This window comes from Vipera ursinii, assembly GCF_947247035.1.
Source record: "Vipera ursinii genome assembly, chromosome: 1".
NCBI classification, from domain to species: domain Eukaryota; kingdom Metazoa; phylum Chordata; class Lepidosauria; order Squamata; family Viperidae; genus Vipera; species Vipera ursinii.
Window position 1 is genome coordinate 295106101 of NC_139512.1, and position 26002 is coordinate 295132102.

The following is a 26002-nucleotide window of genomic DNA, read 5'->3' on the forward strand; positions in this document are numbered from 1 at the left end:
CTAAATTCCTCAGAGCCATCAGAGGTACAGCAGCATAGAAAATCACTAATGAAGAAATATTAAAAAAAAAATAATACATCTTATAGAACAAACTAAAAATAAGTAATCTCTATTAACATTTAAACCAGTACAAAACCAATAAATTCAATAAAACATCACTTCCCAAATATTGTCCAGAATAATTCTATTTTTAATAACTCACATTAATAACATGGCAGATGACTGAATGTCTAGAAGGGGAGAGAGAGAGAGAGAGAGAGAGAGAGAGAGAGAGAGAGAGAGAGAGAGAGAGAGAGAGAGAGAGAGAGAGAGAGAGAGAGAGAGACTAGGAACAGTAATAAAAAAGAAGCATCTGTATTTCTCTGCCTTCCTTACTTTGCAACAAAGGGGAATTATTAGCAGGTTCTCCCAGGGCACCTAAGTAGAGGAGGTTGAAACTGATCCCATTTTTCTAAAAATACAGGAAAACATTAGGTACTATTCAAACCAAATTCTGAGCTAAATTCAGAAGGGAATGAGACAAGATGTAGATCCTTCTTTTCTTGTCACTGTGAGTTGCCATCTTGGCTATCCCATTAGGTGGCCTCCATTTTTCCTCAAAACCTTCTAGTAGTCCTCCTCAAGTGACACTCTGATAACAGCTGTGGAAAAACATCCTCCTTCCTGTTTTCATACAGCCATGCTCCTTCTCCTTAGTGTGTACCAGGGAACCCCACCTCAACATTACATTTTATACTGCTTAACTGACAAGTGCAAGAATAGAAATAGTGGCTTCATCAAAGAGTTACTCATGAGGCAGTGTACCACACAAGATCTGCTGGAAGTAGCTTCAGTAGCCACCTGAACCATTTAGTTTATGGAGATAAGTTAGTGAGCTGGTAAATTTACAGTCTGAACTGGAGAACTATGGGACACACATACTGTTGTGTAGAGGGTTCTGAAGAGTAGGAATGATGCCAGGCAGAAGAGTACAGTCAAACAGCTCTTTATTTGGTTGCCATAACTGTACTGAGGGTTTAGGGGGTACTTGCACTCTTTATATACCTTTCTGAGTAAACAGCCAACCAATCAGATTGAACCTAAATCTCCCTCCATAATTGACTCCCGCCAAAACAGTTACAGTTCAAATGCATACTGGTAAAGGTAAAGGTTCCCCCGCACATGCGTGCTAGTCGTTTCCGACTCTAGGGGCCAGTGCTCATCTCCGTTTCAAAGCTGAAGAGCCAACACTTGTCCGAGGATGTCTCCGTGGTCATGTGGCCAACATGACTAGACCCCAAAGGCGCATGGAACACTGTTACCTTCCCACCGTAGTGGTCCCTATTTTTCTACTTGCATTTTTACGTGCTTTTGAACTGCTAGGTTGGCAGAAGCTGGGATGAGTAACAGGTGCTCACTCTGTTACGTGGCACTCGGGATTCGACCCACCAAACTGCCAACCTTCTGATCAACAAGCTCAGTGTCATAACCCACTGAGGGATGCATACTGGTAGTGACTGTTATACAAGTGCTTAGGTGTTTCTTTAAACCTTAATACACAACACCCCTTCCCCCTTTAAGAATGAACAATAGTTACCATACAATATATATACAACAATGCTTAATAACGTGATGACACATCAGGATACATTCCCTTCAGCCTCCCCTCATTTACGCACATAGTTGGCAAGATACGCGGGTGGCCTATGAGTTCGTGAAGAGCGTCTTAGGGGTTCTTCCCTGTCCTGGGCAGCCGGGTCAGTGGTTGAGTTCCTGCTGGGCATTTCAGGTTGACCCATCCCAGAGTCAGACCCTGTGGCAGGGTTTTCATGGTGGTCCTGTTGTCCTGGCCGGACAGGGCTCTCTGGAAACAGTTCTGGGTCGGTGAGGTCCTCCTTGGGCTCCGGTCCTACTGTTTGTTGGTAGGGAGGATTTGAGGTCGGTGATGGGCAGTCCACCGGTTGGTTGCTCTGTGACTGTTCAGGAACCCGTTTCCTGACCTGATCTATGTGCCGTCTGATCTGATGATCCCCCTCCACCCCTACTATGTAGGATAGGGGCCCAGTTTTGTCAATCACCACACCCTGAATCCACAAGTGTCCCAGACCGTAGTTCCTGGCCCAAACCAAGTCACCAGGGTGTAATTCCCTAGGGGTCTTTGGTTGGTCTGTTTCAGCAGCCACTCTGTCGGGGTGCAGTCTGTCCAGTTTGGTGATGAGGCGTCTGCCCCAACAAAGTTCTGCTGGATTCTTCCCCGTGGCTGTGCAAAGTGTCGTGTGTTGAGATAGTAAGAATTGTGCCAACCTGTGATGCTATTTGCTGACGATGATGTGCTTGAGAGCGTCCTTGGTCGTTCGCACCATGCGCTCTGCTTGTCCATTCGATGACGGGTGGAAGGGTGCAGATGTGACGTGTCTAATCAAGTTCACTTTTGTGAATGCCTGGAATTCAGCAGTGGTAAATTGAGCCCCATTATCCGATACCAAGACGTCAGGCAGGCCATGTGTGGTAAAAAGCCTCCTGAGCACTTAGATTGTTTTGGCTGTGGTCATATTGGGGACTGGCACTACCTGCAACCATTTGGAATGGCTATCTACCACTACTAAGAAAAGCTGTCCTTGGAAAGGACCAGCGTAATCTATGTGAACCCTGAACCAGGGTGTGTGAGTTGCCTCCCATTTGTGGACTGGCGCTTGGGGCATGTCCGACCTGGACCTTTGACAGGCATAGCAGCCGTGCACCTGTTCTTCTATTGCCTTGTCTAACCCTGGCCACCACAGGTAACTCCTAGCTAACGCCTTCATTTGGACTATGCCTGGGTGCCCCTCATGTAGAGATTTTAGGACTCTATCTCTCAGTGTCTCTGGAATGATAACCCTACTAGCCCACAACAGGCATCCCTTATGGGCAGACAATTCCTGTCTCCTTATGAAGTAAGCCTGGAATTCCTGGCCTGGGCTCTTATCCTACCACCCTGTAAATACCCAAGACTGGACTCTGCTCAGGATTCTATCTGAAGCTGTCTCAGTCACTATATCCCTTGCATGGAGGGGGCATTCAGGTAGCTCTTGGATGGCCAGTATCTCTGCAGCTGGTGCCGGGTCAGGTTCAGTGTTTGCCAGGGGTAGCCTACTTAACCCATCTGCATGGCCCATTTCTTTCCCTGGTTTGTGCACCAGTTTGAAGTGATACGCTGATAAGAATATGAACCTTGGGGAGAGAATTTGAGGGGTTTGTTTGTTTGTGGTGAACAATCCTAATAAGGATTTATGGTCGGTGAATATTGTGAATTCCCTCCCATAGAGATAGTCATGGAATTTTTTGACCCCTGCCACTATTGCCAGGGCTTCCTTGTCTATCTGGGCGTAATTCCTTTCTGCCCCTGACAATGTTCTCGAGTAGTATGCGATGGGCACCAGTTCCCCATTCCCTTCTAGATGGCTCAGTACTGCACCCACTCCATAAGGTGAAGCATCTCAAGCAATGCAGATGGGCTTTTGTTCAATGAAGTGGGTGACCGTGGACTTATTGGACAGTAGGCTTTTTAGGGTTTGAAAACTTTTTTCGTGGGCACTGGTCCAGATCCATACAGCCTTCTTATCTAGGAGCCTGTGCAAAGGCTCAGCTATTGCTGCTTTGTGGGGAAGGAAGGAATGGTAAAAATTTAGCAGCCCCAGGAAGGCTTGCAATTCAGCCTTGTTCTTGGGAGTGGGAGCCATCTTGATTGCCCTTACCTTGGATTCTGCAGGGTGAATTCCACTGGCATCTATTTTAAACCCCAAGAATTCTGTGGCTGCAACTCCAATGCTGCATTTGTCTCTTTTTAGTTTGAGACCTGCAGAGTGAAACCTACCTAAAACTTCCCTCAGTCTGTCTGCCAGCACCTCTTCTGTGTCCCCTGCAATGAGGACATCATCAAAATAAGGGCATACCCCTTGAATGCCCTTAAGAGTCCACTCCATTACCTCCTGGAAAATTCCTGGAGCCACACTGACACCAAATTGCAAGCGGTTAACTATTATTTGAGCATCTGCTGTCTCCCTGGTAACCAGCAGCTGCTGGTACGCCTGCATGAGATCCAGCTTCGCAAAGATGGCACCACCTTGGAGGGAAGTGAGAACGTGGCTGACCGTTGGAACCGGGTAAGCGTGCTGGTTAAGGGCCTGATTCAGCGTGCATTTATAGTTGGTGCAGATTCTTACTTCCCCATTAGACTTAAGAGGGGTGACTATGGGGGGTCTCCCGTTCTCCCCCCTCTACCAGCTGTAGGGCGCCCTGCTCAACTAATTTGTCTAGCTCTCTCTCTATCTTGTGTTTGAGAGCAAAGGGGACTCTCCAGGGTTTGATTCTAACAGGTAGGATGCTGGGGTTCAGTTTAAAGGAAATGGGGCCTCCGGTGTACCTGCCTAGTTTATTATCAAATACGTCCACAAACCCATTGCAGACGGATTTGATGCTGCTTTCCTGGGTCCTGTGGATGCCTGATATCACTATGCCCAGGGCCTCAAACCAGTCTAATCCAACTAGACTAGTTCTTTAGCCCTCAACCACAATGATGTCCAAGTGCCCATGGAAACTCTTAAACCTCACTGAAAGGGTGGCCTCCCCCTTGATCCTTACTGGGGCATTTTGGAAATCAGTTAGGATAATGTTGGAGGGCCTCAATTTGACCCACCACTTGCTCCGGCCGCACACGAGTTTAAAAGTCTCATAAGATATTACTGAGACTGCAGAGCCGGAGTGAAGCTCCATCTTGCAGGGAATGCCCTGAAGGTGGATGTCCAATTTAAGCTTGGGTTTAAGTGGCTGGCGGGCCCCGGTTCTACAGATGGCCCTCCGGCTTTCAAAAAATCCTATGCGGTTAGGTTTCTGGGCTCCAGTACCTTTCCACGATGCGTCCTGTAGCTGTAGCTCATGGAGGCTGTCTCAGGAACAGCTATGACAGACTGCTGCAATGTGGCCTGTTTTGCCACAGGCCCGACACTTGGCTGACTGGAACTTGCAGATGGCCCTCGCATGGTCTCCACTGCAGCCTGTGCACTTCAGGAAGGGGGATGTTTTCGGCTGTTTCTCCTGGCTTCCGCGTCACCTCTCATGTTGCTCCAGTCTCCGGCGAACCTGATCGATGCCGGTTTCTTCCTCTGCTTCTCCGCTCCCACCGTATGCAGCGTTTTCAAGGTGGATGGATCCTCCTGGGCTGCTGGGTCAGGGGGTCTGGACTGCTTGTACTGCACCACCGGCCACCTCGTGGGCCAAGATCTCGTCCTGAGCATCTTGGAGGGTCAAGTTGGTCCTAGTGAACAACTTCTGTTGCAGGTGCTTGTTGCGTAGGGCAAACACGAACTGGTCGCATAGCCTCTTGTCCAGATTGGTCAACTTGCAGAGGCGGGTGGCCTGTTGCAAGGCCGCAATGAATTCCAATGCCAATTCACCTGGCAGTTGGACCCTCTGGACTAACTGGAACCACCAGGCTAGCTCGGACATTCATGGTTTGAAATACCCATCCAGCTTCTAGGTGAGGTCTCGGAATGAGACGGTTCCAATCAGCGTTGGCGAGCATAGGCTTATGGCCAAGTCTTAAATGGCAGGCCTGCTTATGCAGAGCAGGGTCACCGCTTTAAGGCCATCTTCTGTGATCCGGTTCACCCGGAGGAAATTTTTGACCTGTCCCAGGTGAGAGTCCCACCGTTTGGGGTGACGGATGTTGAATTCTCAGAGCTGACCAATCTGTGTCATCTCTGCATCCGTCTTCTGTGAATCCTGCTCCACCGATGTGGCCGCTAGCGTGGTGGCTAGTTGGTTGTCGTGGGGGGGGGAAGATGCCTCTTTCATCCAGCAAGCATTGCCGTCCCCTAGTGACTTTCAGCTCTTATGGCGAAGCAGGATCCCACCTTCGTCGCCACTGTTGTGTAGAGGGTTCTGAAGAGTAGGAATGATGCCAGGCAGAAGAGTACAGTCAAACAGCTCTTTATTTGGTGACCATAACTGTACTGAGGGTTTAGGGGGTACTTGCACTCTTTATATACCTTTCTGAGTAAACAGCCAACCAATCAGGTTGAACCTAAATCTCCCGCCATAATTGGCTCCCGCCAAAACAGTTACAGTTCAAATGGATACTGGTAGTGACTGTTATACAAGTGCTTAGGTGTTTCTTTAAACCTTAATACACAACACATACAAAGCATATGACTTGCTGCTATTCATATTGCAAGACAGTGAGTTATAAACTTCACTGATATTATTGGTTGAAACAGTTTCTTGGTGAAGCACAAGTAAGCAAAGATGTATGGCTGCACCATAAGTAATCTGCCTTGAAAAGGTTGCTAGCACAAATGCCAGCAACCATGGCTCATTTCGATCAGCCATTTTTGCAAGAGTTGGTTTCGCAACATGTCCGGTTCTCAATTGAAACTGAGCTTGCATTTATTAAAGCAGAGGAAGAATATCACATAATAATAACTGAGCAAAAATATTAGTTCCAAAGATTACTAGAGTTCAAAAGTAAGTCTCCAATTCAAATGTGACTTCTGGATGCATCCATCTAATTTTCTTGGCAACAGCATAGAAATGCTTGGACATTACCAGCTTCTGTGGGTTTTCAGATGTCTCAGTCAATTCAAGTTCTCTGTATTCTCTGGTGGATCCTCATATAATTACTAACCAGGCCTGAACCTGCTTAACATAAGCAACCAGAAAAGGTCAGCCAGATATTGCCACCTACTGAGATAATACAAATATCGCTATCTTTTGATTAGACAAATCATGAATTGTAAATTCTTACCTTATCCTATCAGCTTGGTCAAATGAGATGGAATTTTTTTCCTAACTTCAGACAAAACATATGAGGCACATACATTTTAAAAAGTAATAGTTTGTCTCCTGATCAATCCATCAAAAACATAGGTTATTAAAAATTTGGAACAGTGGAGGTATACAATTACACCACTCTTCTCTTTTTTCCAGAAGTGATCTATTGGTCAGTCTATCATACCAATAAGTAATATACCAGTAAGGGATCTTTGAAATCCATAGGGATTTTTATCAAAAGATTGGTCTTGCCCATTACATTAAAGAATGAAACACAATCACTTGGTTGTTTCAGACTTCTTGGATTTATTGTTAGTCCTTTTGGCTAAGACTTGCCATTGTATAATGTAATGGTGGGTTCTTTTTAATACAAGTTTTAAAATTTGATTACTCCTGTAACTTTGTAATCTAATTCATTTAGATACTGTTGCATGTCACGTCTTGTGAAATATTAGTTGAACTACCACTCTGCCCATTTAAAGAAACATGTCTGTACTTTGTTGAATTGTACTAAAATCATTTCCAGATGCCTGGTGTTGTTTTTTTTTAACTTCTGGTAATTTCATATTGGTATCATAGTTTGAAAAGGTTGACTCACAAGAAGGAATGAAAGGCAAAGTGCTTTGTTAAAACCGCAAGTGGCATTTAATGCCAATAGCTAGAATGAAAATTTTCCTAATGACTTCAGTCTTGTCTAGAGTCTTCCCTCCTGCTAGAGTAATGCTCACTTTTTCTTGCTCCATTATCTCACATGCTTCCCCCACCTCAAAAACCTTTACATTACTCCAGATCATTTGTAAGTTCATAACAAGACAGGAAATCTACAAAGAAAAAGAGCTGTATTTCTACAAGTAGCTCTGACCCAGAGTATCTAGAGATGGATGATAGAAATCTCAGCTAACCATGTCAGTCAGAAATTCTTTATCATCTACATGAAATTTGTGGGGGCGGTGGTAGTCATCTATCAGTTTGGGGTCCAGTACTATTAGTATACATAAGGTAAAAAGTAAAAGGTAAAGGTTCCCCCGCACATGCGTGCTAGTCGTTTCCAACTCTAGGGGCCGGTGCTCATCTCCGTTTCAAAGTTGAAGAGCCAGCGTTTGTCCGAGGACATCTCCATGGTCATGTGGCCGGCATGACTAGACGCCAAAGGCGCATGGAACGCTGTTACCTTCCCACTATAGTGGTCCCTATTTTTCTACTTGCATTTTTACGTGCTTTCGAACTGCTAGGTTGGCAGAAGCTGGGATAAGTAACAGGCGCTCACTCTGTTATACGGCACTTGGGATTCGACCCGCCAAACTGCCGACCATCTGATCGACAAGCTCAGCGTCCTAACCCACTGAGCCACTGCGTCCCTTTTTATACATATGGTACCCAATTATATATTTGACCACAAACCACTCAAGTAATCTTGTCAATGTCCTGATGCGATATCTGGAGCTTGTTGAGGTCTGGATGTAGAGGAACAGGGACAGGGTCATTCCTGATGAGACTGAATAGCTGCACCTGTTGAAGAGACTTGCCAGCTTTAGTTTTGGATGGGGTGCACAAAATAAGGTAATCTTGGACTCACAGCTCCTGCTGAAGGAGCAGGTGGCAGCGGTCATCAAAAAAGCCTTTTCAATTATTCATCTAATATATATTCCTAGCGATAAAGGAGAACATTTGTGAAAGGAGGGGCCCTTAGTGATCTCTAAACTTAATTATCCCAAAGGTGCTTTTTCACGAGGCAATTGGGCTTTCATGTTTTTCTTTGAAGACGTTTCACTTCTCATCCTGCTTCTTCAGCTCTGCTTCTTGGATGAGAAGCAAAACGTCTTCAAAGAAAAACAAGGAAGTCCAGTTGCCTTGTGAAAAAGCACCTTTGGGATAACTATGACCTGTATGACTAAGAATCTCCATAGACATCTAAACTTAGTTGTTTTTTTCCTTGCAGATGCTTCGTTACCAAACTAACTGGAAGTTTTTAAGAAGAGATTAGACAGCCATTTGTCTGGAATGGTATAGGTGTTTGGAGAATACCTCCAAGGTCACTTCCAAGTCTGTTACTCTGTTCTGTTAAAATCAGTGCTAGTGAGGGGTTTGCTTTCAGTTTATATTCTAGTGGTTTGCTCTGTCAGTGGTGGTGGGGAGTGGTCTTGGGGTTTCTTTGGTTCAGATTGTTTACTATTTGCTTGTTTGGCAGTTCCTTGCTTGGGCATTGTTTACTTCTTATTGGTCCGATGTTAATCTTGGTGTTAATCTATGCTCATCTGGGTGTTGATTGCTGGGTGGGGAAGTGTTTTAGTCTTTTTGTTCCCTTTTTAGCTTGTTGATTGTCTCTTTTGTACAATATGTAGATGCTGCTTATGTCTATGTGTCTATTGATGGCCAACTTGTCAGAGTGCCAGGCTTCCAGAAATTCTCTAGCATTTTTAGACTTGGCTTGGTCTAGGATGGTCACAGTTTCTCAGTTGAAACTATGGTTAAGTCTGTCCAGATGTTGTGAAATTAAAGAGTTTTCATCATGTCTTCTGACTGCCAGTTGGTGTTCATGGTTAGTGTTAAATAGTGGGTTCTTGGTGCAGGAATGATGACACGAGGCTGAGTACAGAATAACTCATACTTTTATTTCTTGCTGGAACTGTACTGAAGCAAGGGCTGCAACCAGCCGCAATATATAGTCTAGCCCCTAGGTGGCAGCCAATAGGTTTGAACCAACCATTGCCACCTGGGGCTAGAGAATTGCAGGACAGGAGACAGTCAGGGTTGCTGGAGAGCCGTTAGCTGCTCCAGCAACCCACGTGGTGTATCACAAGAGCCCAGTACATAACAGTTATGTTCTGCTAGTCTTATGCCTATTTGCCCTAATAGTGGCTGTTACAATCTTTACACTGTATGTTGTAGTAGATAACTCCTGTTTTTTTCCCTCTGGGTCTGCTGGGTGATTTACGTAGGATGTTTTGAAGAGCTTTAGTTGCTTTGTGTGCCACACTGATTTCATGTGGTTGTTATAGTCTGATGGTAGTTTCTGAGATGTTTTTGATGTATGGCAGTGTTATCCTTTTACAGCTTGTGTTGGTTGTGCTATATTGGGTTGAGTGGTCAGGCACTTTTAATTAAGTTGCACGGTTATCAATTTTGTTGGAGAATGTTTATAGGTGATCTGTTTCCTTTTTCTACTGTTCAGTGTCGCTGCTTGTCTGAATAGAGTTTTGACACAGCTTGTCTTGCAGGAGGTTAAGTTATTAGTGAAGACTAATAACCTGGTATGGGTAGTTTTTTTGGTACACTTGTGTTTCTAGTTTGCTATTATGTAGACTCTGCTAATGCAACCTTTGTCTTGAGACATGTTAAAACTGGAAGGTGGGTAAGAATCTTTTTGAACTGAAGACAAAGTAGATATCAGTCCTTTGGACTTTATTCAGTTTTCTCCTTCCACACACCACCCTTAAATATTTATTTATTTATTTATTATTTTGAAAAGTTTTACAGTAAATATTTATTTTTTTGTGTAGTTACAAGTGTTACTGGTGGAGGAGAAAGAAAAGAAAAGAAAAGAAAAGAAAAGAAAAGAAAAGAAAAGAAAAGAAAAGAGGAAGGAAGGAAGGAAGGAAGGAAGGAAGGAAAAGAAAGAAAGAAAGAAAGAAAGAAAGAAAGAAAGAAAGAAAGAAAGAAAGAGAAAGAAAGAAAGAAAGAAAGAGAAAGAAAGAAAGAAAGAAAGAAAGAAAGAAAGAAAGAAAGAAAGAAAGAAAGAAAGAAAGAAAGAAAGAAAGAAGTAATACGTGTGAATGAAGGGAACTAAAACTTGTGGAGTGGAAAAGATGCAATTGAAGGTGAAGGTTTAATTAATTAAAAACCTGGAGGGCTAAAATATATGTTAAAAAGTTTGAATTAATATCATCTAGAACAGACATGTCAAACACAAGGCCCGGGGGCCAGATCCAGCCCGCGATGTGGTTTCATGCAGCCCGCGAAGCCATCCTGGAAACAGTGAGGGAACGGCCCCCACTGCCTTGGCCTTGGCCCAGAGACCCTCCTTCTGCCAGAGACCCTCAGATCTGTCCCACTCCTGCCCAGGCCCCCATAGGCACCCTTGATGCGAACGATGTAGAGATGGCCACGCCCACCCAGTAGGCCATACGCACTTTAGCCACACCCACCCAGTAGGCCACGCCCACCCAGGCCATACCCACCCGGCCCCCTGAGGGCAAACACAATGCTGATGCGGCCCTCAATGAAATTGAGTTTGACACCCCTGATCTAGAATGTAGTGTATGCGAAAGTAAGAAACTACAAGTTGGTGATACTTGCCTGTCCAAAAAAAAACGTGTAACGTTGAATTAATCCAACTGCGGAAAAATGTTTAGGATTAAAGGATTAAAGCATGTAAACCACAAGACAACTTATAGTAAATACTTTATTCAGTAAAGTATTCCATAAAATAACCATTTAGTGACATAAGGGCAGGGCCTCTTTGACCTTAGGGAACAAGCTATTTTAGAGAGAGGAAGCTGCTACTGAGATAGTCATTCTCCATCTTTCAGATCTCCTGATCTTTTTTTTTTTTTTTTAGAGTGGGCATCTACAGCATTCTCTCATTGCTAGACCATGTAGGGCATGCATTTTTGTACTAAGATGAAGAAAGTTCCACAGGGCTTGTAGGGAATCATTACCTCCTTGAATAGGATCCAAAAACCTACTGGTAGCCAATGCAGTTCCTGCAAATTTGATTTTATTGTGTGCTTTACCAAGTCCTTGAGAAATATATGAACGTGGGAAGCAATGTTGATTGATTTAAGGAAAATGTAAAATGAAATGAGTATCAGGGACCATGGTAGTTAATAGGTTCAACATAAAAAAATGGAAATAATTGAAAAATATTAAAACCTTAGATTAAGTAGATCAATTAATGTGCCTTGATAAAAATGTCAGGCTAGAGGGCTACATGGTAGCAGCCTTCAAAAATTTGAAGGGCTGTCACATAGAGAATGGAGCAGAATTGTTTCCAGAAACAAGAGCAGAACAATGGGTTTAAATTACAAAGAAGTAAGTCATGACTGGATATCAGGGAGAAAAATCTGAACATTCAGAACTGTTCAATGGTGGAATAGATTGCTTCAAGATATGGTGGACTTTCCTTCACTGGATATGATTAAGAAAGTATGGATGGCCATCTGTTGCGAAGACTGCAGTAGCGATTTCTTGCATAGGCCGCAGGTTTGGATTAGATGCTCTCCAAGATCCCTGGCCACATTTACATTCTGATTTCATGATTTCTTGACTGTCCCATTTGTTATAGAAAGACAGAACTGGAAAAAGTCTTTTAGGATATTGACCTATGTCCTTGCTCATCAGTGAAATTACAATTAAAGCATACAATGTTTTATTCAGTCTCTTCTTGAACATAGTCCAGAGGAACCCACCATCTTACTCATTTGATTCATTGTCAAATTATCCTTATTGTAAGTGGTTTTTTTTTTCTTAACTTTAAACTGTAACCATTCATTTTATACCTTAAGACCATTACTTCTGTGTTGTTAGGAAAAAAATGTTGTTGTTTCTAGTCCTTTGATCATTTCCATTACCCTTCTTTCATCTCTCTCTAGTTTGTTTAAATTCTTCCATAATTATTCCAGTTTATCTAAATCTCAGTAGATTCTTTCCTTATCTGAAAATACCTTCATGTTGTCTTCTGTTTGAATTCAAATCATAGCATGGCTAGCAAAGGAGTGAGAAAGATAATTGTACAATGAAAAATGGGAAATTTACAGGTACCTGTTAACTACTTTTAGATAAAGAGCTACAACCTTAAATCAGGGGTCCCCAACCCCCAGACTGTGGACCGGTACTGGGCCATGGCATGCCAGCAACCGGTCCACACAAACAAGCAAAGCCCCATCCTTGGGATGCAGGCAGCACACAAAACCATGCAGTCTCCGGTCCGTGGAAAAACCTTTCTCCACGGAACCGGTCCATGGTGGCCAAAAGATTGGGGACCTCTGCCTTAGATCTAACTGCTTCCAGAATTTCACTGAAATTTTGTTTTCCTTTGGAAAATAAATCTAAAAGCAATTTCTTTTCTAGCAAACTTATTGCTAGAATAGAACATCAAGAAATTTTTTTGACCCTAGATTAGGCGACAACTATTGCAGCAACCTTGGTTGCAATTTCTCTCATCTATTTTAAAGAATTGTATTTGCTGCCTTTAGTTTTAGTTTGTGTAAATTTTAGAGGTTCATTTCTTGAATAATTGGCTTGAAATGTTGCCTTATATACTGACTAGTATAATATATACACCACGGTCTCCAACCACTGGTCCATGGCTTGGTAGCAGACCGCAGCCTGCTGGGAACCAGATTGCGCAAGCAGCAGGTGAGTGCCTGAGCACATGAAGCTGCATTTGTGCACCAGCATGCATGTGTGTGAAACCATCTCCCCTCCCCCATGCTGGCAGCAGTGGTAGTCTGCAGACCCAGAAAGATTGTGGACCCTTGATATATACCAATATGTAATAATATCTGTCAATTTTCCTTGGTATTCCCTTTTTTCCCCTTTCTGAAGATAATCCCAAAACAAAGATTCCGAAGCATTTAGTTTCTGCTGGTTCATACTATTTTCTTTTATATAAATCTTTGTATGCAATAGGGTTCTGTTCAGCCCTGAAATTATTTATATTTATTGTAACTGTGAAGACAAACAGAGGAGGTGGACATGAATCATTCCAAAAACAAGAAGTCCTTTAAGTGGTCTTAGTGATTCTTTCATTAATTATTTTGCTAATAAAGAGTTAACTTAATGATTGGAATTGTGCTGTGTTTCAGTAATATAGCTTAAAATGTACATGATACTTTCCCATCTAAAAAGGAAGAAATGAGACACGTACCAAAGCTTGCTCATGTTGCTATCAGATTCTTTCTTTTGCTGATGATTCTTAAAAGATGGATGGTGGCTATAAGTACAATTTGCCCAAAGATTTGCTTATTGCTTTTCATTTAAAATATTTCTAAACATCTTCAGCCATGCAGCTTCCAAGGCAGAGTTACAAATAAAGTGAATCAAATTAATTTAAACACAATAAAGCCACCTATATTGGTTTGAATAAACAATAGGCAGATGAAACAGTAAAGGCAACAGAGCACGCCTTGCCATTAAAACCATTGAGCAATTAATACGTAAACAATAACATGATGGTGAAAACACTTTGAAACACTATTTCTTTAAGAGAATGTTCCAAAAACATTCCACAAAGGACTTTATTTGTAGTCCTCTAGGGAAGGTACTCAGAAAAGACCTTGAAGATTTTAAGAGAGACCTGTCAAATCTAGGGCAAAAGGTTCAAAGTTGGGAAGGTGGCTTTAAGATGTTATATTGTTTGTATGTTTGGAGTCCAGAGTAGTAGTAGTAGTAGTAGTAGTAAAGTAACAACAACCATTTAGGACTCAAAGGGACAGACTAGCACCTTGACTTGATAATGGAAATAAATGTGCAACAGTCTCTAAGCTTGGTAATAGGAACAAATCTATTAGGAATTCTGCATTAATTAAAATTCTTCCAAGTCGATTGCAATGAGATATTGTACAGTGTTTCACTGTATTTCAAGGAGGATTACTTTTTACATCCATGCACATCTATTACTAGGAAAAGTTATGGATGAACCATAAAACAAAATTTAGGCTATTTTCAAATCAGTACATAATTCCCAATGGCATTCTGAAAGGCAGAATTTCAAACCAGGTAGTTTGTATTGGGGCAAATGTCAAGTTTTCTATCTGATGTTTTATTGAGCCAGTGGCTCCACTACCTTTATTTTGGTAAATTCTTCAGGTCAGAATAACAGAATGGCAGAGTTGGAAGAGATCTTGGAGGTCATTTCAGTGTCCAATGAAAGTTGGATCACTGTGTTTAAACAGTGTTCCCAACCATGGGAAAACTCATGATCTCATGATGGAAAGTTCGTTCTGGTATATTATGTTTGGAACATACTATACTAGAAAAAAAGCAGCAGCCAGTATGGAACCAATCCACAATGGCATGGATGGATGTTGCTGGCATAGGTTCCTTCACCAGCCTTTCTGGGAAGGTCAGTGGCAGAGAACTGATTTATCTCCAACTGTTGTGATAATGGATGCTTTCAACTAGGTTTGCCTATAGCTGTACACAGCCTCAGTTATTTCAGTCTGGTTGTGTTAAGATCATAAATTGTCAAAGACTAATGCAAATATGGTGCCAACTTGGCAACAGCCCAGCTGCATGCATATATTTCAGGAATCTCTTGAAAACCTTAAGAGAAATTAATGGCAGCAGGTGGTCTTTGGTATTGGGAAGGACAAGACTTTGATAAAATGCATCACCCTGTTTCATCAACTCCTTTTTTTGAGCTCATTCTTTAAAGCCAAACACATGAACAGAGAGTGAAACTTCTGCATGACTTGGTAATGAACTTTTGTGAAGTGGTTTGTATCATGCTTAAGTGTAGGGATGCTAATGGCAAGGAAATGAAAGAATTGTGGACAATATGGCCTTTATAGAATATTCTGCACTCCTGAAGAGATGGTGTGCCAATGTTGAATAATTTCTTTGGATTACCAAAAGCTCCTGGCCAAAAAGATCCTGTTTTCCTTAGATGGAAAACGTTGCTTGGAAAAGAGGCACTTGTCCGAGAACGTCTCCGTGGTCATCTGGCCAGCATGACTAAATGCCAAAGCGCATGGAACACTGTTACCTTCCCACCGTAGTGGTCCCTATTTTTCTACTTGCATTTTTACGTGCTTTCGAACTGCTAGGTTGGTAGAAGCTGGGATGAGTAACAGGCGCTCACTCTGCTACACGGCACTCGGGATTCAACCCGCCAAACTGCCGACCTTCTGATCGACAAGCTCAGCATCCTAACCCACTGAGCCACTGCGTCCCTTTTTATACATATGGTACCCAATTATATATTTGACCACAAACCACTCAAGTAATCTTGTCAATGTCCTGATGCGATATCTGGAGCTTGTTCAGCTCTGGATGTAGAGGAACAGGGACAGGGTCATTCCCGATGAGACTGAATAGCTGCACCTGTTGAAGAGACTTTCCAGCTTTAGTTTTGAATGGGGTGCACAAAATAAGGTAATCTTGGACTCACAGCTCCTGCTGAAGGAGCAGGTGGCAGCGGTCATCAAAAAAGCCTTTTCAATTATTCATCTAATATATATTCCTGTATGTATATGTATGTATATGTACATGTACATGTACATGTACATACACACACACACACATATATATACTAACTGACGAGAACATAAAGAGTTCGAAATGATCATCTTAGCCTCCCAAATTCTTTATTAGCAATTTGAATAATTTGCACAAATAATGAGCTGTCATAAGTTGACTAGTTCCTGTGGATAAGCCCTGAGCCGGGCCAAAACAGGAATGAAAGAGTTAATTAGCAAGGTCCATTCAAAAAGCCTTGACAAATACTTAAATATATATATATATATATATATATATATATATATATATATATATATATATATATATATATATATATATACTATGTATGTATATGTATATGTATATGTATATGTATATATATATATATATATATATATATATATATATATATATATATATATACAGTATATATATATATATATACAGTATATATATACAGTATATATATATATATATATATATATATATATATATATATATATATATATATATATATATATATATATATAGATCCTTGGTTTTTCGGGTTTTTCCCCACGTAGAACTAAAGGTGTAGGCGCAACGTTTAGACGGAATCCCATCCGTCATCATCAGGCTTTAGCTTTCTTCTTCTATATATAGATCTTCTATATATAGATCTTTGGTTATTCGGGTTTTTCCCCGGGTAGAACTAAAGGTGTAGGAGCGACGTTTCGACGGAATCCCATCCGTCATCATCAGGCTTTAGCTTCCTTCTTCTATATATAGATCTTCTATATATAGATCTTTGGTTATTCGGGTTTTTCCCCGGGTAGAACTAAAGGTGTAGGAGCGATGTTTCGACGGAATCCCATCCGTCATCATCAGGCTGGTGGCTTCTGCTTCCTTCTTCTGGGAGAAGCATGTGGCTGTTTGTTCCTCTTTTTTAAACTGCCAGTGGGTGGAGGTGTGCTCTGATTGGGTGGGAGTTTAAGTGTGTTCTGATTGCGTGGGAGTGTGTTTTGAATGGTGGGTGTGTTCTGATTGGGTGGAGGTGTGTTTTGAGTGTATGGGCTGGTCTCAGCTGCCAGCCTTAGACCTGAGCTGGTGAGTTGTGCTGCTTTTGTTTGGCTTCGTGTTTGTGGTGGTGCCATGTTTTTATAGTGGGTGTCAGTTTGCTTATTGTGTGGTTTGGAGGGGTTTAAAGTGGCTGATGTTGCAGCTGTAGTTAGGTTTCTGTTTTGTGGTTGTGCCTCGTTATCATTGTGGGTTCGGATTTGCTTTTTGAATGGTTGTGTGGTGGTGATGTCATGTGGTGTTATCATGAGTTTGGGTCTGGTATCATTCTTGGTGGTTGGGACTCGTCTGTCAATCAAGGCGGGTTTCCAAATGGTTGGTAGGCGAGAGGTATCATCTCGTTTGTTTATGCTGTGGGGGCGTTTTTCTATCTCAATGGCTTCTCTGATTATTCTGTTGTTAAAATGTACAATTTTGGCGATAGTTTTGGTTTTTTTAAAATCAATTTCATGTCCCGTGGCTTCAAAGTGTTGGACCAGGGATGAAGTTTGTTCTCCCTTTCTGAGTGAGTTTTTGTGCTCTTCAATGCGTGCACTTATTCTTCTGTTGGTCTGTCCGATGTATGTGGTGGGGCAGGTGGTACATGGGATTTCGTATACTCCTTGGTTTTCTAAGCCAATTAGACACTGGAGCTGATGTTTTTGTGGAATGAGGTTGATCCTATAGTCATAGAATTGGTGAGGAGAGAGTCTGATTTTAGTGGCATAACAATAAATAACAATAAATCCTCAGATCTCCAGATCTATATTCTGTAACTAATCTTTTACTTACGACCAGGGGGCCTCTGCCTTAGATCTAACTGCTTCCAGAATTTCACTGAAATTTTGTTTTCCTTTGGAAAATAAATCTAAAAGCAATTTCTTTTCTATCAAACTTATTGCTAGAATAGAACATCAAGAAATTTTGGACCCTAGATTAGGTGACAACTTTTGCAGCAACCTTGGTTGTAATTTCTCTCATGCATTTTAAAGAATTGTATTTGCTGCCTTTAGTTTTAGTTTGTGTAAATTTTAGAGGTTCATTTCTTAAATACTGTAATTGGCTTGCAATGTTGCCTTATATACTGACTTCTCCCTAGTTACAACCCAGTTCCAAAGTTCCATTGGTTCCAAAGTCTGGATTCTCCCCTGTCATTTGATTGCAATTTGACTGCTTGGCAACCAGACCACATTTACAGCCATTTGCATTGGCTCATGATCATATGATGACATTTAATAATGTTTTGCCAAAAACTGGCATTCACTTCCAGTTTTTGGCAAAACTGGCTGACAGTGAATAATTGATTCATTTAGCAACCATGCTGTTTGTTTAACAACCGCTGGAAAAAAATGTAAAATTGGGTCAGTCATGTGGCTTATAGCTTTACAACCATCATGACATGACCATAAAGGATAAGTTCCATTATGATCTTAAGTCAAAGACTATTCTATACAAATACTGTAATGCTAAAGCAGCTTTCACCCATCAGAAATTGTGGGTGAATATTGCATATGAACTTGGTATTTAACAATAGGAGTCTGAGGCACAATTTAGCAATCTTCTTCCTAGCCCAAGGGATGGGGCTAGAAGTGAAGACTTGCACCTAATTGCTGATCACCCATGTGCATTTGCCATCTTACTGCCTCCTGTCATACCACTTCTAGTCATAACTGGGGGTTTGGGACCTCAACAATCTCTCCCCCTGCTCTCCATGAAAGCATCAGAGTTGGACATCATATGAAGTATCCAAAAACTGTGCATGAGTGGATATAGTACTGCCAATTCCAGAGAAAAGCACTTGTATAAAAAAAAATTCCACGACAGTCTCCAGATGTCAGGATAGTGATAAGCAGCTCATGTAAGGTTCTGATCCATTTGTATCAAAATCTTTTCTTAATTCCTATTTATTCCCAAATTCATACAATACAAAAGGGCAATCATATTAGTTCCTTTATGCTTTCTGACTATGATAAGTTATTGTGATTAATTGCACAGTAAAGTTGCTGCCAAATCTTCTCAAGCTAGCAACATTTATTATCATAGCTTTTCTGTGCAAATAGAAAGGTTATGTTTCTGTGATTGGATGTATAAACAGACGGTTAAAGGAATGACATCAAAGGGAATTATTTTAATTGATGGTTGTAATAATTGTCATAGCTACTTTATCCAAAAGCAATCCCCACCCCTAATATTAAATGGGCCAATGCCCAAATCATATCCTATACTTGCCAGCTCCACATAGTTTAGACAGGTGCTCTTTGTAGCACTTTGGAAATGTGATCTGACTTTTTAAAAAGTCAAGTTGTCCTATTTGGAGCTCAGGAACAAGTCTCCCTTTTGCAAACACTGTCAATGACTCTGAATTTGACCTACATGCAGGCTTGGTGCTAAGATTCAAGAAACAATCCTTGGTTACCATTAAAACTGCTTCTTTTAAATTACAGAACTGTATATGCTTTGACATTGTTTAAATTATGAGCAAACCAAGCTGATTTCTCTGAGGAGTTTGTGTAGATGAAATAAATTCATTCAGGCATTATTTTATCTGTTGGTTGTATCAAAGCATGGAAGAAAAAGCTTAATAATATATCAAATGGATATTGGGCTTTAAAAGATATCAACCACCAAATCACCACCTGAAAAAACATCCTCCTGGACTACATAAAATTCATATGAAACTTTATTAAAACACACAACATTTTAACAAGAGAACACACTACATTGTAATCAACAGTGGCTAGTTCTTTGGATCAGACTACTGGATAGTCAAGCATTACTGGTTTCATGTTAGCTGTGTTAGACATTGGACTTCATTATGTACTTCATTTTCACCACTCCATTGATGCAGGAGAAGATTTACAATACCGCATTTCATTGATGGTCTGGTAAAAGAAAAATAAAAGGCAGCTTTACTGTTCCATTGTTGCATTGGCTTGCATAAAAATGAGAGAGAGAGAGAGAGAGAGAGAGATCATATACAATTGGCAAAATTAAAAAAAAAATGATTTAAGTAAGTTTTAAATAGATTGGAAGATTGGAGACAATAGATTTGGCAATTTTCAAGTGTTTAAAAAAGATGGTATACTTAGCTGTCTATAATCACTTAATGAAACATTAAAAACTATAACTGTTATAGTATTTATAAATCCCATGTTTGCAATTCATCTGATTCCACTTTTATCCTTTTCTTCTTATCTATTTTCCCTTTTCAGTTTATATGGTTTTAAGTGTTCAGTAAAATATTTTTTTAAAAAAAGAATTGGTTATTGTTAATTTGTAATAGCTTTCTGTTTGAATTAAAATGTATGTTGGCAACAAGAGGCAGAGAGTTTATTCAGCATTAATATTATGAAAGTGAACGTCCAAAGGGCACTGAAGCGTTGATCAATCAAAATACTTGCATAGGTCAAGTCACTTGTCCAGCTGACAACTGACTCACCAGGCAATGGTGTGGGATTAGATTCTTGAAATAGGGATCTTTTTTCCTGCACAGGATCCTCAATTCCTCAGTCACAAGCAGCTCAACAGTAGAGTTGATCCTGGTTGCACGTCTGAGAAGTATTCTTAAACTTAGTACCATACTTGTCTCATCTTTCCAAATCCAATTGGGACCCTTTGGAGAAATAGAAAGAGAAAGACCTGTGCTTTACTTCAAGGTGATTTGGGGGAGGGAGGAGGGTAAAGGAGAGAAAGGGAAGAAGTTTGGGGTGGAAATTGAAGGAATGGGGTTAAAGAAACTGAGGACCCAGTATGAGTATCCCCCCACCCAAGGACATCTTGACTCAGAATTCCTCAACTCTAAAAGCACCATGGCAAACTCCTTTGTGACTTCAAGTAAGTACAGTTTTCACATGACAAGGCCATACACTTTTTCTTTGATCCTGTCCGCTCAGCAATTCTTTTTTCATCATATATAAAAGTCATTCCACAAATGAGATTTCTATTTTTAATTTCTGAGTAAGAGAGAAAAGTCTGGTGATGTTTCCCCAGTCACGTAGCATCACTGCCCTACTCTGGATTTTGTTTGTATATATGAATGTTGTAAATCATCCAAGCAAAAGCTGGCTGCAATTGCACAGTTGCACAGCACCAACAAGACTGCACACCGCATGTTACAGATCAAAAGAAGCATCTTCATATTTTTAGCGTGAGCTTTTATGGTTGGAAATGTAAAGCCAAGAAACTACAATTCCCCTATCAAGAAATCTCGGCAAATGAAAGACACAATACAAGGCTAGCAATCCTCTTTCTCTTTTATCCTTCAAGGTTATTTAAAAAATAAATCAATACACACTAGTTTTTCACATCAGATTTCTAGATAGAAATCAATGTTTATTAAAATACATTTTATTTGAAAATTGGTAACTTGTTGCCTTCCTATGTGGAGTGTCATTAAAATGTTAGCCTCAAAAGTTGCAGCATGGATGTGGAAGTCCTTGTTATGGACAGCATAGCTTCCTTTGTTATTGCTTTTTTATTATTATTACAGGAATTCCATCAATGACACAGAGATAAATCTTATACATTTTGGATCATGATGTGTAACTACAGTTCCAAGGATGTTCTCTTCAACTCAGACTTTAGGACTTCACCCTTGCTTATTTAAACAATCAACTTTGACAGGAAGTCGGTGCAGGGGAAGGGCAGGGATTTATATGACCTAAGCCTCTGCTCTTCTTCATGTCTTAGTCCTTTACAAAGTTCTGGAGAAGAAGATGGTGGCAGGTTGGGTTTTTTTTTCAGAATCAAAAGCTGTTTTCCTAAGCATGAATTGTAATAGAAGCCTCATTTTTATGACGTTTCCCACCTAGCATCCTTATAGTATCTTTAATGTATTTATTAGCTTACAGTTAGAGAAATAACTTTAGAAATATTTAACTGGCTCCATTAAGTAGATCAGTTCCAGCGATGGTGTGCAATGGTGACATAGATATGGCTGAGGAAATCACAAAGAAACAAAAACTTCCCTTCTGGTGGGTCTATGACAATTCACCATGTCCAACTCATCATGTCCAACTCGCCATGTCCAACTTGCTGCAGGACAACTTGCCATAGCCAACTCACTACAGGACAACTCATTGCTGGACAAAAGTTACACTAATAACAAAGCAATGGTAGAATAGAATCATTAAAGAAAGGATGCAAAAGCAAGGACAGAATGAAATGTGATCAACAAAAATTAAAATATTTATTTATTTTAAATAATTAGATTTGTTAAATTGTTCCACATTGAGTTGTCCAATGGCGAGTTGGCTGTGGCGAGTTGGCCGTGGTGAGTTGGCCATGGCAAACTGGCTGCAGTGAGTTGGCTGTGGCAAGTTGTCCCATTCCTCCTTCTGGTATTTTTGCTTGGTATTTTGTTTCCCCATATACATACACACAAAAGAGTATTTGCAAGTTCCATTTCGATATGAGCAAATTTACCATTCTTTACAAGTGAAGTTATGGGTGCAATGCTGAGTAGCAAATGCAATGAAACCTTATTATAAGGCAAACCAAACCAAATAAGACAATATGAAGACAGCAAGTGGTTGTGGCCTTTATCAGTTAAAGCCATTATCAGTTTGGTATAAACAGTTATTGTTAGTCTGGCCTCCAAGAACAAGGAACACAAAGTTTGTTTAGATGATGTCTGCTTTATTAAACCAATGTTTGCTCATGGAACATTTTGCATATCCTTACACAAAACAGGTGCTAGCCCATTTTTTTTAAAAAAGGGATAATCTTACCTATTTTGTAGCAATTATTGGAAGTGCTTCTAGCAAGAGAAAGATATTTCTTTTATATGTTACGATGCCAAGTGACTAATTAAGACCATATGTTCATCTGGCATCAATCAGTTTAGCTTCCTAATAGGGAAAACAATGCCACTGACACCGGTTGAGCATCTGGACTAACATTTCAGTCAGGGTCCAATATGCACAAATGTTTAAAACTGAGGGAAGGTTGTTCAAATTAAGATCAGCTGCACAAATCATTACTTTGGACTTCTGATACTGGCAATATGAAAAACAGGTTGGACTTAACTTGTTCCTTTTCCAAATAAACATCCTCTGTAATAAGAAGGGTTGCCGCTGCTTTCTCCAAATGCTCTACTGATGCTAACCACATCCCCCAATATTTCTGTCAAGTTATAAATGATAGAAAGAGACAGAGATACCTTGGTTAAAATTTTAAGCTCTGAAAGTGGGCCAAACTAAATCTGCAACAAGATGGATTGATTTATAACTGAACTCAGTTAACATAAGGGAGAAGATTACTTTAGAGCAGAGGTCCCCAACCTTTTGGGCACCAGGGAACAGTTCAATGGAGAGAGGTTTCTCCGTGGACTGGAGGGTTGTGTGGTTTTGTGTGTTGCCTGTATCCCGCGGATGGCGTTTTGCTTGTTTGTGCGGATCGGTTGCTGGCATGCCGCAGCCCGGTACTGATCCACAGACTGGGGGTTGGGGACTGCTGCTTTAGAGCATCTTTCATTTCTGCCCCATTGCAAACTGAGGCATTACGGAAAGTAAAAAAAGGGGAAGAAGAGACAGGAGAGAGTGTTTTTATTTATGTAAAATAAAAGTGGGGAGGAGGAAAAGGAGGAGGAGGAGGAGGAGGAATAATGAATTTCTTGACTAACAAGCCTTTGGGATCCCTCATATTCCACAGTGATGCCTCCTCAGACGAAATCATAGCATCTTGGAAAACATGAAAACATTGTAATAGCTTTCCCACAAGTGCTTTTTCAAAATGGCGACTGGACTTTGTTTTTATTTATTTATTTATTTATTTATTTTTGGGACTTATATGCCGCCCTATCTCCCGAGGGACTCAGGGCGGCTTACAACAATAAAAAACAACAATACAAAAATTAAAAAATGAATTAAATAACAGCCGACATTGTCTGGCCGATGGCACCCTGAGGAGGCCCTCTCTGTGTGAGCGCACTGGGCGATGGGAAGTCGTCCCCGGTAGCAGACAGTCCTGCAAATATCCCGGGCCTATCCTTGAAGATGTTTCACTTCTCATTCAAGAAGTGATGAGATAATTAGATGAGAAGTGAAACGTTTTCAAGGAAAAACAAAGTTCAGTTGCCTTTTGAAAAAGCACCTTTGGGACAACCATGACCTGGATGACTGAGAATTTCCATAGACATTGTAATATTTTACTCACTGCTTCTTAGTTATCTGACCTTCAGCAATAATACGCTTCTGTTTTATGCACTGTGTAAATTATTGTTTTCTCCATTAGAAAAGACTGACTTAATGGCTATTTCCATTCGTGAAAGTGAGGAATGATAATTGATGAGTTAATCTTTTCCCCAGTGCTTTTTTTGTAAAAGAAAAAGGTGCCGGAACTCACACATGTCATACAACCCGCCTTGCCTACCCTACAAGGTTCTATCCAAAAAAGGTGCCGGAACTCCGTTCTGAGTGTTCTATGACAAAAAAAGCCCTGCTTTTCCCAACCACAGTCCCCAACAATCAGCTCTATCAGATTCAGAAAAGGCTATCCTTTCTTACTCTTTGAAATTTGCATAGATTTTCTCCACTACAGTTCTGTTGTTACTGTAAAATTAACGGCATTCCATCTTCAAACAAACATACATACAAGCTAAGGACACTTTTAAAAATGTTGATTTTTTTAAAAACCCTATAATTTAAAATCTCTAGTACCAACTTTTATGAAATGATGTATACTTCATTCCTTAATAGTTCTCTACCTTTTCTAGAAATATCCTGCTGTCAGCAAAAATGAAAACAAAAAGACACTTACAAAACAAATCATTTGTAAAGGCGTAGACCTCAAACCTGATATCCTATTTTCTCTAGAATATTTGCTCATGTTGGTGATCCTACATCCAGCCATCAGAGTAGATTGGCTGATCTCTTCACAGCCTTACTCTGTGTTCCAATAATAGTTTTTCCCATGGAAATCGTTCCTGAAAACTGGTCAGTGTGTACAGTAAGAGATAAGTTTCCCAAGCAACAGAAAGAGGCATTTGGCATTTGTCTTTGCACAATGTGGCAAAGGGTGTACAAGTAGCTCAATGCTATAGCAAAAGATTTGTTTGATGTATTTATCGCTTTTAACTTGTTTTCTTACTCCTGCACAAACACACACACACCCCGCCTTTCTCTTTATTTTAGTTTGTATTTTAATGTTTATTTTTGAAACTCAATAAAAATATTATTTTTTTAAAAAAACAACCTGACCACCGTTTCTCCTCCTGGGACCTCAATGTTAGGTAAATGTCCTGTTAGCAGCTATGTGTCTCGGATACTTTGTTGCCTGGTCTTTCTTCCCATTAAGTAAAGAATAAGTTTGGAAAGGCTCTAAATCACAGAGAGAGAGAGAGAGAGAGAGAGACAGACACACACACTGACACACACAGATACAAAGCCCAAGATTCCGAAGAAACGCATATGTATCGGAGCTGAAATGGTCTTTGGCAGACTTAAAGATATATTCAGGGCCAAGTTCAAATGTGACCTCCCTCCTCCCCTGAAGAAAATATGCGCTCTCTCTCTCTCTCTCTCTCTCTCTCTCTCTCTCTCTCTCTCTCTCTCTCTCTCTCTCTCTCTCTCTCTCTCTCTCTCTCTCTCTCTCTCTCTCTCTCTCTCTCCATGGCAGACACCACTGTTTGTTTTCCCATTAAATACACCAATATTGGAGCCAGCTGGCATGCTGCAAAAATCCAGAATGCTAATCTCTTAGTAGAAAGAAAAAGTAACATGGAATGATTCTCTAAATCAGGATCAGGCCAGACACAGTGCCTAATGCAGTGTAGACAGTCTGAATCTGATCAACGTTCTCTGTCTGTAGAATTGTCTCAGGAAGCCAAAAGCATCAGAGAGGTGGAGCAGGAAAGCTGAGAGAATGAAGTCCAGCCTTAAAGCCAAGTCCGAGAAGCCCATTCTTAACCTCAATGAACAGGGGAACATCAGTCCCTGGATGATAGACAGAATGGATCAGTCGTTTCAAGGCAGGTCTCTTCTAATGAAAGAGAGACTTTCCC

General features: G+C 40.8%; 1 long non-coding RNA gene across 2 annotated transcripts in view; it reads right to left on the minus strand.

Annotated features, from left to right (window-relative positions):
- Positions 1-19685: 19685 nt before the first annotated feature.
- LOC310632134 overlaps positions 19686-26002 on the minus strand; it is a 33199-nt gene continuing 26882 nt past the window's right edge. For both annotated transcript variants that reach the window (XR_014490784.1, XR_014490785.1), the window contains exons 2-3: positions 20441-20614; positions 19686-19883 (exon numbers count right to left, since the gene is read on the minus strand). This is a non-coding gene — a long non-coding RNA (uncharacterized lncRNA). The remainder of the gene's footprint in view (positions 19884-20440; positions 20615-26002) is intronic.